The 15,364-nt window shown below is 41.5% G+C and overlaps 1 protein-coding gene across 1 annotated transcript in view; it reads left to right on the top strand.

Moving 5' to 3' along the window:
* RNF150 (ring finger protein 150) overlaps nt 1–15,364 on the top strand; it is a 219,559-nt gene that overhangs the window by 134,130 nt on the left and 70,065 nt on the right. The window lies entirely within an intron of this gene.

Genomic DNA, 15,364 nt, shown 5'->3' with positions numbered 1-15,364 from the left:
TAGCTCCTAAGTTGTTCATGATCAGGTCTTCTCCAGGCCAAGACCACAGAAAATCATTTCCTTATGTTATCCTACACTGTTATTTTAAATTTCACTGTAAGGTTAAATCTTTAGAGAATATTTTTCAGTGTAAAGAATGAAGTAGGAAGGAACATTATTTTCAGGTGGGCTACTATTTCATAACTGGTATTTGTTAGTAACCGATCTTCCCCTCATGTGCAGTAGCCCGTTTAGCTCACACTGAACACCCGGATATGCTGGGATATGTTTCTGTGCTCTCAGAACCGGTCCATGTCAGCTGTCAGTACCTGATTGCTCTGAGTCCTCTAGAATGATCTCATGACTGTTCCTGCTAACTTCCTTTATTGCTTTATCTGCATTTTTCCATTTTTCTTTGTATAAATTTGGAATCATTATGTCAAAGTTTTTTCATTTGCAAGCTGTTTAAGAAAAATTTATGACCTTATGATGTTGAATTTTCCAGTCCAAGTACAATTTATATTTTTCCTTTACTCAATTCTTCTTTTTGCCCCAGAAGCACTTTTAAATACATATTAATCTTGCACATTCTTCTTATATTTATTCCTAGATGTTTATTTTTGCTTTCTTAAATTTAATTCTCTTTTTCATATTTTTGTACATTTGGTATATTATTAAATAGTATCATTATCACCACCTTAATAATAATTATAATAGTATATAGTATTTATTACATATAGGCATGTGCTAAGGGCTCTCATTTAATTTATATATTTAATACCCTTAATAACTTCATAATAGGGAATTTTATTATTCTCATACAAAGGAAGAAACTGAACACAGGGAAGTTATGTAACTTTCCCAGGGTCAAACAGCTAGTCAGTAATAGAATCACCGCAGGACTTCAACGTCCAGTCTCTGAACCACTACGTTGTCATACTTGTGATTATTTACATTCGTTTATCAGAATTACATTAATAACACCTATGGTTAGTGATAATTTAGTTCTTTCAAATTTTAAATGTTCTATTTTTCTTATCTTATTTCACTGACTTGTAAAATAAACCCCAGTATAACCTAAAATATTATAATGAAAATATATCTCTTCATGTAATATTTATGGGAATATCCTCAATTTAATGGAATTGTTTTTAATATTTTTTGTTTTATCAATTCCCTATGTAGTCTTCCAGATTAAGGTATATATTCTATCATGTTATAAAATATATATTAATGTCAGAAAGGTCAACTTAGTACTGCTGGAATAAGAATTTTTGATCAAGAGTGGGTGTTTAGTTCTAACAAATGCCTTTTTGATAGCTGTGGTCTGTTTTCTCTTTTTATCTATTTAAAGGACTGGATTATATTAATGAATTTCCCAGTTCTGAATCATCCTGATTTTCTAGTCCTACTGTTCTTCTAATCTGTCCTGGGTTACATTTATTAGTAGTTTACTTAGTATCTTATTTAGTTCTTACCTTGGCATTCATATGTGAAATTTGTCAATAGTTCACGTGTTTATCGTGATTAGGTAATGGTTTTTCTGGCTTTATAAGAATAATTGACCAGCTGCCCTCCACTTCCTGTGTTCCAGAGTACACCTTCCAACATGGCAGCCACTAGCCAGATGTGGCTGTTCAAATTGAAACTGATTTTATTAAAAAAATAATCTAGAACTCTACCACACTTCACGTGGCTCCCACATGGCTGTGTGTGTATATTACATTTCCATCCTTGAAGAAGGTCCTTCTAGGCGGGCACTGCCCTTAGGCATTTCGAATAGCACTGGAATTAGCTGACTGTAAAAGTACTAGTAGAAATCATTTATAAGTTAACAAGGTCCGAATTGTCTGTTCTAGGAGATATGTCTTTTACTTTTTCTCTTTGTTTTATGACCATTGGTCTGTCTAATTTTTCTGTGGTCTCTGGAACAATTTTTTTTAAATCATTACTGCTTTTTTTCTTATTATCAAAATGATGCATACTCAATTTAACAAACTTTGGCAACCATACAAAAAATCATTGAAAGAAAAAACAAATCACCCATTACCACAACTGAATTGTCAATGATTAAATATTTTATCTTTTAGGTGTTTTAACCCTTTATGTATTTATTCAGTAATTTACCATTTTATGTGTACCTCTGTATGCATGAGACATGAATACATACATGTAAGTTTTATGGTCTTTTTATTAAATGGGGAGCATTTTCACCATCGTGAAGTAATCTTCAAAAAAACATGACTTTTGTTGCCACATGGCAGTGAAGTTCAATCACTTACCAAAAAAGAACATTTATTGAATTTTTTTCTACTCTCACTAATAATATACCTTTCTCTTATGGTTACAGTGAGGATTAAATGAGTTACTGTGATTTTTTTAAAGTTTTAGTCATACACGAGAGTAGAATGTAGTTTGGCAATATACGCATACATAGAGTATAGCTTATTCTATTAGGTTCCCACTCTTGCGGTCATACATGGTGTGGAGTTACCCTGGTCATGTGTACAAATACAGGGCTAGGAAAGTTAGAACCAATTAATTCTACTCTCGTCCCTATTCCCCTCCCCACTCCCTTCCCTTTGTTACCCTCTGTCTAATCCAATCTATTTCTATTATTCCCCTCCCCAGCCTTCCTTGTTTTGGGTTAGCATCCATGAATCAGAGAGAACATTCGGCCTTTGGTTTTTTGGGATTGGCTTATTCCGCTTAGCATGATATTCTCTAGTTCCATTCATTCACAGCAAATGCCATGATTTCATTCATTCATTTATGGCTGAGTAATATTCCATCGTGTATATATATATATATATATCACATTTTCTTTATCCGTTTGTCTGTTGAAGGACCCCTAGGTTGTTTCTATAGCTTGGCTATTGTGAGTTGAGCTGCTTCACTGTAGTATGCTGATTTTAAGTCTTTGGGGTATAGACTGAGGAGTGGGATAATCAAGTCCAATGGTGGTTCCATTCCAAGTTTTCTAAGGAATCTCCACTCTCTGTTACTCTTAAAAGCACAGAACCGTCAGTGACTCTCCATATCATGTACAACCACAAGAATAGGATCCTAATTAGATTAAGATATATTCCCTGTGTGTATAACATGTCAAAATATACTCTACTGTCATGTATATCTAAAAAGAATGAACAAAAAATAAAAAAACACTGAACATTTGATTCATTAACGAATTCCCAAGGAATTATGCTCATTATTATCATCATGACAATCCTTGATGATTACATACATACAAGTCCAGTTCTTTGGAACACAAATAAACACAATGCTGATTAGATGTAAGGTGATGAATGTGAATTTAGAAATAAAGCATTTGGTTCCTCTGAGGTTACATATGAGGGGCTATATATCAGTTTTTAAAAAGATAGTCAGCAAGCTAATCAGACAATGATAAATAGAAGTGGCATTTCTTTATTTTTGAATCTATAGATAATGCAAAAAAGTATTGGGTAGCTGGGGCAAGGATGGCATTTTAAGGTTGAACTAGTTGAGTAGTGATTTCACTCATTTCACTTTGTACAGGTAGACAGAACCTGTATGTCTATTTAGGCACACGCTGACTTTATGATGTATATTTTTGAAAACTAGAAGATGATGGTTTGGAAGTGATCGGGTGTGGCTCACAGGGCTTCAAGTTTGAACTCTGCTCTCATTTCATTAACTTTCCTTGAATGACAGGATGTTAGCATTAGGGTCACTCAGGGAATTGGGATCCTATTAAAAGTTAATGATGGTCATATACTTCAGCCTGTTGGTGAATGGAGTAAGAACAAATAGTTTCCCTCAGGAAAAAAAATATTTCTCTTTTGATGGGCAATGTTCCGCTCTATTCAACAGAAGCTTGCAGCATGCAAGCTGTGGCTATATAAAGAATCGGGTGAAACTTAAATCACTTATTTTTATTAAACCATTATTGACCTTCAGAAAAAGTGACTCTCAGGTTCTATGTAGGATCACAGCCTGAAATAGAATATAAAAGGTGTTAATTTTACATTGGCAAAGTATCCAGTCATTCGGGGAGAAAAGCTGAACTCAGCGCACTTCTGAGTCTGCCTGGGTCTGTGTGGGTGACGATTAAAGGATGTGATCTGCCCCCTTTCATGCCACACTGGACCTGGAGGAGTCATCTCAATGAGTTTTCCCAGGGGTGAGATTTTCTGGAAGTTCACACAGCAAGATCTCTAAAAGTGGAGAGGGCCCTTGGCCACTGTGACGTGTTTCCTGCAGTAACTCTGCCAAGTTAAATCCAGCTCTGGGCAATAGGGGAAGGTGTTGGCTTTGCAGTCAAGAGGATCTGGGTTCGAATCTTTGCTCTGCTGACTCCTGGTGATACGACCAGGCAGAGCTGCATCTCCATCCCATGTAAAGTGAGATGACAAGCCAGCCCCATGGGGTTAATGTAGGGATGGAAAGAATGATGTATGACATTATTACAGGGTTGTTAATGAGGTTGCTTTTAATGGACCGAAGAAGTCTTGGAAAATAGTATCTCCTCCTAAAATGCAAATAGCTCATTTCTTACATAACCCACGTGTAGTTAGGTCTACATATGGGCTTTGGGTCTCAGGTGACATAGTTTGAAACCAAAAGGGGTTATTTTTTCCATCTTTCCTCTAGGGTTATGGGGTAAGAAAAGTCAAATGAATACGTTACAGAGAAAGAATTGACTTTCTTGGAAAATAATTGTCCACACAGCTCTGCTTTTTAATTAGCAACAAGAGTGTATGTACACAGTGAAAAAACAATAAGCAAGCAAAAGGTGTGGGTTTAGGAGTTGGGCTGCTTCCCGCCCCACACTCCGTCAGCAACTGCCCTTCCTCCAGCCCTCCCAGAAGCAGCCACTCCTAACACTTCCCTCCACCTGCTTCCAGAGGTGTGTGTGTGTGGTGTGTGAGTGGTGTGGTGTGTATGTGTGTGTGGTGTGTGGCGTGTAGTGTGTGTGTGGTGTATAGTGTTTATGTGGTGTGTATTGTGTAGTGTGTGTGTGTGGTGTATGTGGTATGTGTGTATGTGGTGTGTGTGGTGTGTGTGGTATGTGTGTATGTGGTGTGTGTGGTGTGTGTATGTGTGGTGTGTGTGGTGTGTGTGTGGTGTGTGTGGTGTGTGTGTGGTGTGTGTGTTGTGTGTGTGGTGTGTGTGATGTGTGTATCTGGTATGTGTGGTATGTGTGTATGTGGTGTGTGCGTGGTATGTGTGGTGTGTGTGGTGTATGTGGTATGCGTGGTGTGTGTGGTGTGTGTGGTATGCGTGGTGTGTGTGTGTGTGCAGTGTGTGGTGTGTGTGTGGTGTGTGTGGTGTGTGTGTGCGGTGTGTGTCGTGTGTGTCGTGTGTGTGCTGTTTGTGTGTGGTGTGTGTGTTGTATGTGTGTATGTGGTGTGTGTGTGGTGTGTGTGTGCAGTGTGTGATGTGTGTGGTGTGTGTGTGGTGTATGTGGTATGGTATGTGTGTGGTGTGTGTAGTGTGTGTGGTATGTGTGTGCAGTGTGTGGTGTGTGTGTGGTGTGTGTGGTGTATGTGTGTGTGTGTGGTTTGTGTGGTGTGTGTGTGGTGTGTGTGGTATGCACGGTGTGTGTGTGTGTGGTGTGTGTGTGTGCAGTGTATGGTGTGTGTGTGGTGTATGTGGTATGGTATGTGTGTGGTGTGTGTATGGTGTGTGTAATGTGTGTGGTATGTGGGTGTGGTATGTGTGTGCAGTGTGTGGTGTGTGTATGTGTGGTGTGTGTGTGTCATGTGTGTGGTGTGTGTATGGGTGGGTGTGTGTGTGTGTGTGTGTGTGTGTGTGCGTGTGCGCGCAAAGTTACTCTCCACATTTACCACTGGACAGGACTCTGCCCTGACCAAGCTTGTACCGTAGTGGCATCAGTAAGCAATGCTCCTGCAGATGGCTGAGACTTGGAGGGAAGGACGGTGGTCAGTGGTCACAGAGCACTGATTCCACTAGAGAGGGAGGTGGAAACGTTAAGGAGTCAGAGCGAGGCAATGTTTTAAAACCCTGTGGGTTAAATGTGGAATATAAAAGATAGATCCTAGTTTGTGCCTGTCTTCCCAGCCCCTGTCGTGGAGGGAGAGCCCGTGTTCTCTCCCACTGGACTCTCAACCCAGAACACTCCTGTCACCAGCAGAGTCCCACGTCCAACTCCATTCTGACAGTCTGCCTGGAGATGCAGCAAACCCCTCAGATGAAGAAACGTGTTCCGCGCGCCGTGCCATTTCAGTGTGGGGCACGCCGTGCGCTGTGCCTCTGGCCGAGGGGCGTTCTGTGGGCGGTTCTCGGGGCTCCCTCTTCAGGTCTGATTACCTGTTAGAGCAGCTCAGGCAACTCAGAGAAATAGTTCACCTTTACCCGTTTCAGACAGCTGGAAAGACGCACAGGCATGGTGCAGGGCTGCCGCTCGCTCTGGGAGTGACCGCTTCTGCACGTGCAGCCACCTGGAGCTCTCTAATCCCTGTCCCTTGGGGATTTTTATGGAGGCTTCATTACCTACGCAGGATGGATGAAGTCAATGACCATTAGTGATCAACCGTCAGCCCCCTCTTCTCTCAGTGTGTGTGTGTGGGTGTGTGTGGGTGTGTTTGTGTACACACACGTGCATATGCCCATGCACAAAGCTATTTTCAAGACTCGTTACATAGACCAGGACTCTGCCCTCACAAAGCTTGTATAATAGTGGCATCAACAGGCACAATCGCTGTGGGGTGGGAGGAGTGGTAGATCTGAAAATTCCAACCCTCTAATCACTGGTTGGCTCCCAGGGCAACCTACCTTCATCCTTAGAGACTTTCCCAAAACCTCCTCAGTAACAAAAAGCCAGGTGTCTTTAAAAGGGTCTTGTTATGAATAACAAAAGACTGTCCTTTCACCTTATAACTCTCGGTACTTAAGAAATGACAAGGGTTTTAGTAGCTCTCGCCAGGACTTGGGATGAAGATCAGCATATAGATCTCATATTCTATATCCTAATATCACACAGCCTAACTATTATCAACTCCCCAAATTTACTCTCACAGTTGTCCCAATTCTGACAAGTCATTTGAATACCATTGTGATTGAGAGGAGGAGAGAAATCAAGGAGGAAATTAAGTCAACTCTCAGGGCATTGACTGAAAGGGAAAAGACAGAAGAAAGGAAGAGACAGATGGTCAGAGTCAAGAAACTGGGTTTGACAGTACTATATTTAGAAGCCTGTTAGATGTTGAAGCAGGGATCCTGGGTAGGTTTTTCTTTTTCTTTTTGCAGGACTGGGGATAGAACCCAGGGCCTCATACATGCAAGGTGAGTGAGCCTCCACTGAGCTACATCTCCAACCCTGCTAGGTAGATTTTTCAATATATAGGCAGGAAAGAAGATAGCGCTGGAGATAAGAACATGGGAGTCATCTGTAAATAGATGCCATTCAAAATACCAGGCAGGTGGAGCTCACCTAGAGAGGGTATCCAGGAGAAGAGGTCTGAGGCCAGAACCTGGGATACTCAAGTGCAGCCTTACCCACTCCCCAGTCTATCTCCCTGGATCATATAATTCTTTATGTTTATTTGATTTTCTTCCTACTTCTTACAACTGTCCAAACTCTTCCTACCTGAAACCTCCTGGCTTTGAACCTACCTTCCCAGGCCGTGCAGGCTCACTGAGGGAGGAGGCTGATTTGCAGAGACCTAGCACAGCCTCCGTCCACTGGGTCCTTGGCTACCTGTTCAGCACATCTACCCTCTGTACTCCCAATGTTTGTCTTTAGTACAGCTCATTTCTTGAGTCCAGCCTCCTTTAGGGACCTTGCTCTGTCAGATGATCTGAGATAGGACTGTTGAGCTTCAGGAACTGGGGGGTACTCCTCTTCCCATTTGCTGAACAAGCCCTGTGGCAGTTAGGAGCCTGGGGAAGCATCTCACGTGGCTGACAGTGCAGGTCTGCTTTGAGCACACCAGGAACCTTCAGAACCAGTTTCCTAATGTCATGTTCCAGCTCAGTGGAATCCCATCTCTGTACAATCCCAGAAGACTCTGCTTCATAATCAGACATAATTGAGGCAGCAAATGAGGGTCTGGAATATTGTAAAGGTCAAGGTTTCAGGATCTAAAACCACTTGAAAGCCTGAAGGTTTGTTTCTTACTGTGGTTTGGGTGCAAGTAGAATCAGAGGCTTGCACAGGACAAGGTCCTGGGGCAAGAGGACAATGGGATATAATAAGTGAGCAGGACTCTGTGCAGTTGGAAACTCATCTGCACATAGGATGGGAGCGGGCATGAGGCAGGACAGAGCAAAGCAGGGCAGGGCAGGAGAGGAAGGCAGGGGACTGTGCTGAGGAATGGGAGCCGTTGGGTCACACTTTCACCTGTCAAAGGAGCAGGGCCCTGGTGCAGGCTCCAGGATTGCATGGGAAGAGAAGTTGGTTCCTTCTACTTTTAAACTAAGGAAAACCCCCATCTTGATTATGGAAAACATTTTACTGGCCATTTAACACATGTCCTGGTGACTCAAATGCGTGACGGATCTCTTTCTTTCCCTTCAAATCCTAAGGATGTTCCTTGTGAGAGGTTTAAGGAAATATCCCACTGATGCCACCGGTGTGGGCTTCTACACGGAATAGCTTGGAATGCTCTCAGGTCAGCCAGGAGAACCCATGTTCCCCGAATGGCTGAGGATGGGAAACAGAACTGAGAGGCAGAAGTCACCCGGCTGTAATTCTGCTCCTGTTGAGAAAGCTAACTCAGTTGCAGGATGTAGTCTTTAGCATTTAAAGGAATTTGAGAGTCATTTTTATCAAGGACACATAACCAGATTGGAGACTTCAAGTCAGAGTGGCTTCTGTCAGATCAAGCCACCTCATCAGCCTTGGGGCACAGAGGAGACAGCCCATCAAGATACAAGGGTTCATGTCCATTCTACTCACCCAAAGACCTACCATCTAGTCACCTGTTCTTAACTTTGGAGGTCTGTTATGGTGTGGAGGTGAGGTGTCCCACAGAAGCTCCTGTATTAGTGCAAGAGTGTGGAAGGGTGTGTGGGCCCTATGGCCCCTTTCCCCTCCCCTCTCTCTGCCTCTTGAGCCCACCATGAGCTGGGCTTGTCTCCTCTGGGAACTCCCCCATGATGTGCTGCCTCACCTTGGGCTCAGAACAATGGAGTTGGCCATCCGTGGACCACTGAAACCATGAGCCCCAATGAAACTTTTCCCCTCGAACTTATTGTTGTTGGGTGTTGGTCACAGTGATGCAAACGCTGATTAAAGAATGGTGTGAGGCCAGATTCACGACAGCCTCCCTGATCTGAACCAGCCTGCACTACAGACCATCCCTGCTCCCTACCAGGAAGAGGAGGCATGTGCTCCCCATTCCCCAAACATCTTACCCCTGCTGCCCTTCACTCATACCTGTCCTCTTATGAAAACCCTACAGAATGGCAAAGTGAAGCCAGCAAGCAGGGTTACTCCATGGCCGTAGTAGATAAGCCTTTCTTCTTTTTTATTTGTACCAAGGATTGAACCCAGGGGTGCTTAACCACTGAACCACATCCCCAGCCCTTTTTTATATTTTATTTAGAGACAGGGTCTCTCACTGAGTTGCTTAGGGCCTTACCAAGTTGCTGAGGCTGGCTTCGAACTCCTCCTGATCCTCCTGCCTTAGCTTCACAAGCAACTGGAATGTGCCACCGTTCCTGGCTAAGCCTATCTTCCTACCGTGTTCTAGAATATTGTCTTCCCATCATCTCAGACACAAGGACATAGTCTGTGTCATGAAAACCACACAACTCCCAAACATGGTAGCTATTTCAAATTTGGGCATATTTGATAAACTAAGCAGGGCCTTTTTTTATTTTCCTAGGCAATATTGCCTTTGAGGTGAATCCAAGGAAACCAGACCCATTTTGATTTGTTTTGTTTTGTTTTGTTTTGTTTTATGTGAGGCCCAGTAATGACATTGAGCAAAGTTTTCTTGAAGAATTTTCCCCTCCCTGGGGAACCTCTGTCTGGCTCATGTCCCTGTGATTTCTTTTGCACATATTGGTGCTCAAGCTGCCTTGGAATAAGAAAAGTAATGGAATATAAAACAAACTTGAACTTCACAGGAAAAGAGAAAGGGAAGAAAAGGAATATGCCAAGTGTCAGCCACCAAGGGAGATTTGAATCAGAGAAGTGTCTATCTCCTAAAGAATAAAAACTAAAATTATCCCTGAGAGTGCTCTAGAAGAAAGTGGCAAGCCCTCAGGGGGAAAGATGCATGCTGAATCCAAGAAGCATTCAGTGAGCCTTCTCCTCTGTGACAGCTTGCACAGAAAAGGGCCTAAGTTTTGTTTTGTTTTGTTTTGTTTAAATACATCTTTTTTTAGTTGTCAGTGGACCTTTATTATTTATTTATTTTATTTATTATTTATTTATTTATTTATTTATTATTTATTTATTTATTTATTATTTATTTATAGCTGGTGCTGAGAATCCAACCCAGCACCTGGTTTTGAGCTCACATTGTGAGTGCGCTAACAGCTCCAAGCCATCACTCCATGAGACCATCATAGCCATCCATCATCTAGTCTACGTCATGGGAACTGATGAGACTTCTGTCACCCCAGTCAGGCCTGGGAGGGTCATTGTTACCTAGGACAGCCATGGGGAAAACGTCGGAGTCATACGGTCACATGAGCTCCCAGATGACCAGGACCCACGCTTTAATTTGGCGGTGGTGTCCCTTCACCTAGAACATAAGGACACCTAGTTATTTTTCCCCGTGATGATGGTGTTGATGATAGTTAACATAACATAAAATGCCGCTGTTGGGGGCAAATAGGACGCAGAGTTACCCCATCATATGAGACAGTGGGAGGGGGGTGTCAGCTCAGTTTTGATGTGGTCCTAGGTGTGGAAAGACCCAGTAACTGTCCTCGCCTGTCATAGGGGCTGTGGTGACACTGATAGGAAGAGAAAGTTTCGCAAAAGAAAAGCACGACAGATTTAATGAATGAAGGTTGTATGTGACGTGGGAAACTTCAAAATGGACGACCCTTAGATCCATGGGAAATCATTTACTTTTATTCCTACAACGATGAAGAATGGGCAGCCATGGAAAAGGGTGACTGGAAGAAGGCCTGATCAAAGGGAATGACCGTGGAGGGGTCAGAGGGGTGTGTTCAGATGCTCTGTGGGTCTGTGTGGCACTTCTCCCTCCCGGGTATGGGACAGGACTGTAAGGGATCCCACAAAAACCACAACGGACTCGGGGAAATCACATAAGGGAGTTTATTAAGCAAAGTGTCTCCCTACCGGGTAAGAGAAAAAAATGAGAGGAAAAGAAAGGGAACGAGAAAGGGCGTGTACTAGAGAGTGGAAAATGAAGAGGATAGAGAAAGTGAGTAGGAGAGAGAGAAGCATGAGAAAAGATGGCGGTGAAGCTATCTTTAAGAATTCCACCGGGCTAACAGGGGACCAATAACGGAGAAGGATACTTGCAAGCTGACTGATGAACCAATAGCTAGCTAGGATGTTCACAGATTGACAAGTGGTTGGGAGGCGGGGAAAATGGATGCACCGGAAAGAGCAGCTTTGTATTACAAGGACCCTCTGGAATGAGGGCCTTCAGGGGAAACGGAGGACCCTCCTGGGTTTCACGCTTGCTTCAGGAGAGGGCTCCAGCTTCTATGGCTCACCTTGGCGAGAGGAATCTGATTTCTTCTACTCACTTCTGGGAGTAGGAGGGCAGGAGAAGGTCAGAGAGAGGCTTTGCCTCTGAGGCTGCTTCAGAGGCCTCCCATTTCCTTTAGTTGAAGGTACTGAGCATGACATTGGGTGCCATTTTAGGAGTCCCAGAACTGTGTTTTGGTATCTTTATGTCCTTATTTAAAAAAAAAAAAATAGCCTTCACTGCATTTCTAACAGAGCAGATGAAGAAGAAACTGATTTATTTTTTAAGTTTCTTAAAAATTTGGAAGATCACCAACTTATGTGTCTTGGGTTGAGCTGGGGTCTATCATTGTTACCATCCTCACTGGTATTTATGGAGGACTTTTTCCTTTTAATATGTGGCTCTGCTGTTGTTTTCCATAAAGCATTTTATCTTCACTGTTGTCAAGACACCAATAACCTTGGTAAATATTTTCTTGTGTCTGATTAGAGCAATTTGATATTAAATCTGATTACCAAGATGCCCAACTCCTGACTATCTTTAGTGAAACATGTGATTTGGATCTGGTTGGGTTGGAGAACATTCCTACATCCCTACCTACAACAAAGGGCTGACCCAAACCTTCAGTGGTCCCTGGTTCCCCTGAGGTGGTCCCTAACTCTTCCACTCTGCATTTTTAAAGTCACAAAGAAAAGATTCTGTTTATGATAGACTTGAGGTTCTGATGCCTGGATTCTCTGCTGGGATTCTGTGTAAGACTTACTTTGAGCAAGGCCTGTAGTTTTCTTCCTCCTTTATTCTTGGCATAGTTACAAAAAAAAAATGAAGAGATCAACAATGAAAGCAACAACTACTTTATTGGGGCTGTTTCATTAAGAATAGTTACTTTGGATTTATTATCTTTTTAATTTGCATTTTGGAAGTGTGACAGTTTTTTCCTACATGTTATTTTAATGCCACTTAAGAAGAATAGGGACATACTGACAATATTTGGCTACATGCAAATGAACGTGGCATTTTTTAAAACTTTATGGGTCTTCTCCCTTTATTTTGCTATTCCAAAACTTACATTAAAAAAATAAATAAACAATGTTACCTGGCTTCGTAATCATGTATTTCTCTGAAGCTGATTTTCCTGTGTACTTCAGGCATCTGGGTGTTCTACCTGGAACAGAACAGGCATTCAGAGCCTTCATAAGTCACTGCAAAGTGCCGTCCTTCTCCTCAAAGGAGGCAGACGCGTGCCATCTACCCATGACCTATGGGATGAGGTTTGACTCCAGGAGCTCAAGGGGCATGAAAGGGAAAAGAACACCCTTGTACCATTTTTCACAATGGTTAAAGAAAATACATCTTCCTGCCTTGGTGAATCACGTGATCTTTTTCAGGACTCCAAAGAGGAAGACCTTGTAGAAATGTTGAAGAGAACTTCATGATTTTCTCTTTTGCGCTAGTCTCTAACTTTGTTAACTCTGCTGACTTGGGAAGCCCATCTCCTAAAGGACTTTATCCTTCACTAAGTGCCTTTAACCTTTCTTGACCCCAGTCATGCAAATGCTAGTAATGGAATTCATCTTTCCAATTCCATAACCATTAACTTTCCTGTTAACCATAAGTCTTGATACATCATCAATTTAGCTTGCTCCGCATTTCCTGAATGGACTTGCCCCTTTGGGTGGTAGTGGTGATTCCTCCTCCTCTTCCTTTCTCTGAAATTACATGCTCACATTTAAGAAGGCATATTTCATTTACTAAAGAATTGTTTTAAATTACAATTAAATTTTGAAACCATCATTTCTAGTTCAGCTGCTTAAAATGTATTTTGGCTTCCATTGAGTATAAATCTATGACCATTGTTTGAAAGAACTGTTTTCTGCTGAATTACTCTGCTCATTCTTTGAAAACAAAAACAATTTAAGTAATTGAATTGGGTACAAACATTACAGAATACTTATTAAACAGAGATGCCAAAATATTGGAGTTCTTGACTTAAAAACAATCAATAATTTGTGTACTTGGGGTCCAGATTTCTTAGTGTAAATGTAGTATTCTTCAGTTTTGTGGCATTTTCTCCCAGTGACTTGGAACCCTTTTTCCATGCTTTTCATCCATAGCCCAGGCTGCAATAGACAGTACCCATTAGTTGAGACAAGCTGGAATTGCTGGGACTAGAAATTCAGCTTTGCTTATATGCTACATAAATCACTATAGTTTATCTGTAAATTTTCCCATTAACTGGCTAAATTTCTCAGGTTCTTTTCTATACTCAAAAAACCCTATTGGCTTAATATTTTATTCATTCATATTTTATGGAATTTCTTCTAGATTGTAAGCTACAGAGGACACAACTTTCTGCATTATTTTTTCCCACTACTAATTTTCTAAAACCCAAATCTGTGCTTGGCACAGAATAAGAGAGCCAAACTACGTGTTAAATAATCAAGTGCCAGTGATGAATGCAGCTTTATTCTACAAGCTTGGGACACAGTAGGAAGCAAAAATAAACAGAGCTACCAATGAGGAGCTTACTTGAGGGAAGTATCACAGAGGTTCATCATAAAAGCATATCAAATATCCAATGTGACCGTGCAGCAAAGCAGAGGTGTGTATAAAGTGTGCAATGAGGGTCTAGATTAGAGGGGTCTTTATGGGGGATCCCTGAAGAATGACTTAAGACCTAAGGATGACTAGGAAGTCACCAGAGGACACGGAGAAGAAAGGGCCATGTGTTTACTTTCCCCTCGGCTATTTTCCTTCCCTCTCACTCTCCTGTGTCCCATTGGTAATTATCATTCAGACTCTTGCTAAGTTTTCCTGCTACCTTAGTGTGCTAGCTACTCATGGACTTTTGCATGAATCTCACATGTATATTATTAGTATATTAGCCTCCTTTTAGGAAACAGCCAAAACTCACTCTCTATTAAAAATGCCAATATTATTTTAAAAATCAAGGATTAAAAAAAAGAGAGAAAACTGAATTAACAAGAACATCACCTTTTCTGCTTATTTACTTTGCTGTGTCCTAGGGAAGTACTCATGATTAGCAGTTAATAGACTTTAGTCGATTGGCCAGTAGGTTAGTGCTTGGATGGATGGATGGATGGGTGGGTGGATGAGTGGGTGGATGAATGACTGATTAAATTGCTGGCTAGATGTTAGTTGATTGGCTAACTGATTGGGTAGTTAGTTGACTAGAGGTCAGATGTTTGTTGACTAACTGGCTGGTTGATTGTATGGTTGTTTGGTGAATAAAGATGAAGGTGTAGATTAGCTGTGACATTAAGTCAGACTTAATTTTATTCAGTTTCTAACTTTCTCTGTCTCTATGATATTGAACAATATACCTAAGCTCTATAAGTCTTGGGTTTTTTGTTTAAAAAATGTTCTTTTCTCATAGGATTATAATAAGAAGACAACATAACTTATAAGTTTTAGAAAAGTACTTAGGATGTACTAAGCATCCACAAATATCTGTTCACTATTCTTGAGAAAGGAAATGGCCTGGGATGTAGTTCAGTAGCAGAGGGCTCGCCTGCAGGTATGAGGCCCTGGGTTCAGTCCTTGGAACCACAAAAAATAAATAAATAAGAGAAAAAGAAAGAAAGAAGTTTGAGTGTTTTCTCCAAATGGAACAAAAAAGCAAATGAGTAAAAGCAAGCAATGAATCTGTGTTTAAATGATGACTTTGTTAATTTTAACCCTTCAGATATGTTTCACTGCTACAAATACACATATATTATAAAGCAGAAGTACATATACCC

This window comes from Sciurus vulgaris, assembly GCF_902686455.1.
Source record: "Sciurus vulgaris genome assembly, chromosome: 9".
In the NCBI taxonomy this organism is placed as follows: domain Eukaryota; kingdom Metazoa; phylum Chordata; class Mammalia; order Rodentia; family Sciuridae; genus Sciurus; species Sciurus vulgaris.
Note: the sequence above shows the minus strand (reverse complement) of the source record. Positions and strands in the feature narration are given on the sequence as shown.